Source organism: Hipposideros armiger, unplaced genomic scaffold, assembly GCF_001890085.2.
Source record: "Hipposideros armiger isolate ML-2016 unplaced genomic scaffold, ASM189008v1 scaffold_1013, whole genome shotgun sequence".
Lineage (NCBI taxonomy): Eukaryota > Metazoa > Chordata > Mammalia > Chiroptera > Hipposideridae > Hipposideros > Hipposideros armiger.
The window spans coordinates 569,708-572,715 of record NW_017732363.1 but is presented as its reverse complement, the minus strand read 5'-3'; positions in this window follow the sequence as shown (position 1 = coordinate 572,715).

Below are 3,008 nucleotides of genomic sequence, written 5' to 3'. Positions count from 1 at the left end.
CCCAATAAAAATCTATTAAAACTAATAATCAAGCTCAGCAGTATTGCAGCCTGTAAGATCAATATATAAAAATCAAGTGTACTTCTATAACTTAGCAATAAACATTTTCCCCAAATTAATAAAACAACCCCATTTACAATAGAATAAAATGCAATAAGACACTTACGAACAAGTGTAACAAAAGAAGTGTGAAGTCTGTATTCTGAAAATTCTGAAATACTATTTTTAAAAATTAAGGATCAAAGATCAAAACAAGTAGAAAGACACCCCATGTTCAAAGATTGAAAGACTTAAAATTGCTACAGTGCAATACCTTACAAATTGATTTTCAGAATCAGCACAATCCCTATCAACAATCCAAGCTGAATTTTTGCAGAAAATGAGTCGAGGAATTGAAATCTCCACACATTGTTGGTTAAAGTGTAAAATTGTGCAGCCAATTTAGAAAACAGTTTGGCAATTCCTCAAAAGTTAAAAATGGAGCTGCCATGTGACCTAGCAATTGGAAACCTAGCTATATTCACAAGACAATTGAATAACTGTGTCTAGACAAAAACTTTTACAAAAATATTTATAACAGCATTATCTATGATAGCCACAAAGTTGAAACAACCCAAATGTTCATCAACTGATGAATGGATAAATAAAATGGGTTATATCCATACAAATATAATCTTGGACAATGATAAAAGAATTGAAGTACTCATACATACTACAACATGGATGAACCTTAAAAGCATTATGTTAAATGAAACAGACCAGTCACAAAACACTCCAGTTGAAGAATTCCATTTATATTATATGTCTAGAATAGGCAAATATGTAAAAGAAAAGGGTAGAGTAATGGTTGCTTAGAGTGGAGTTTGGGGGGGGAAATGGGCTATGACTGGTAATGTATACCAGGTTTCTTTTTAGGATGATATGGATATCCCAAAATTGATTGGATGATAGTTGCACACCTCTGCGAATATACTAAAAACTATTGAATTGTGCACTTTAACTGGGTGAATTATATCTCAACAAAGCTGTTTAAAAAGGATGTCTATAAATCATAGCTTCTTTCTATAAATCATAGCTTCTTTCAGTGAAAATGACTGTATCAATTTCCTTATCATAAATAACCAAGTGACTCAATTTTGAAACTATGATGTATTACTTTGTTGTAAAATTTAAGGCTACTAGATCAATTGCTTTTCTGATGACCAGGAAATGAAATTTTGTTTTAAAGTGTAGATATATGTGCATTCACATATTTCCATGCATACTTTTATGATTTAATGTTACCGAAAAATACACAAAATTACCTTCCCAACTATTTCTCAAATACAATGGTGTACAAATATAGGATATTTTAAATGTTAATCTCTTAGAGACATTTTTTAAGTATCCTGTAAATGAAGAAAAGTAAATGGTTATCTAGTGGAAAAAAATTAGTCTTAATGAGAGTCAGCTCTTATATGTTCTATTCTTTAGAGTCACATGTGATGGGATAATGACAGTACCTGGACTCTATATCCTGTTGAGGATTTATAAGATCATGAATTTCTATCTTTAATTTTTAAGATTATGTCTTCTTAGCAAATTGACCTTTTCATAATGATGTAATGTACTTCATAATAGCTAATACCATACTTTGTTCTAAAGTCATTTGTATATTGATATTTTTATATTGATATAGCTACTCTATTTTTATTTTGCTAGTTTTTGTATGGTATGCTTATTGATGCTTGATACCTCGTGGCATTTGAAAACTTCATAGAAACCTCATAAAGGAGTTTTAGAAGGTATTCTAGTTTAACACTAAGTACTTGATATCTGCAGTTTATTATATTGTTAAACTGATTTGTCATGTTTCAGAAAATGAGGAATACAGAAATCAATTATCTTTGAGATAATTATAGCTATATTTCATTCTTGAAACTAAAAGGCATCTTACAGTTCAATAAACTATGTTTCCAAATTAACCTAATTTATTCTCAGATTTATTCTCAGATTAATTAGATTCTTAACCAAATGGTTAGCTATAATTGGTTAGTTCATTATACATTTCTATGACTGGTTTTCTCATTCATTTTACTCATATCCTTTCTTTGTGTTAGGAGCCATATTTCAACTGAGTTTTATGTATAGATCAATGACCATAGTTTCCATTTATAGTCACAAACACAATTAAAAATATCTACATTTGGGAGACTAGGTCAAAGTATCGCAATTATAAAAATGAGACCCCATCCACCCATTCCTGGTTATTTCTGTTTCTCTAGAAATTATTTCTTGACAAATCAAGGACCAATTGTTAAACTCTTGGAAGTCTCTGATGTATTCATACATAGATTTTTAACTCTTCCTGTAACAATCTGACTTATTTTTAGCTAATAAAACACACCTTTGAAATATAAATCTTATCATTTGTTTCCCACCCTAACAGCTGCAGAAATAACCGTTCAACCGACTGTAGAAGAGGCCTCCGACAACTGCACTCAAGAATGTCTCATCTTGGGCCATTCTGACGCCTGCTGGATGCCAGCTTCTCTGGCCCATGCCAGCCCTTCACACGCGCAGGCCTCTGCTCTATGCCACAGCCCACCGCCGACACGGGCCTCTGCTCGCTGCCGCAGCCCTCCAGTGACACAGACCATCGCTCTTTGCCACAGCCCTCCGGTGACCCACGCTATCGCACTGTGTCACAGCCCTCCGCCAGCGCGGGCCTCTGGTCTCCACCACAGTCCTCCTCTAGCACAGGCTACTGCTCTTCGCCATAGCCCCCCACCAGCACAGGCCTCGGCCCTCAGCTACAGCCCCCCGCTGGCACAGGCTGCCGCAACCCACCGCAGCCCTCCTCTACCACAGGCTGCTGCCCTCCATCGCAGCCCTCTACAACCATCAAGGGGTTTGCAGCAAGGTTGGGGGCAAGGTGCTGGACCTGAGGGACTACTTTCTCTTGATCAGGGAATGCAAGGTAGTACAAGATCTCAGTTTTACACTATGTCTGAAAGACTTCATTCTGG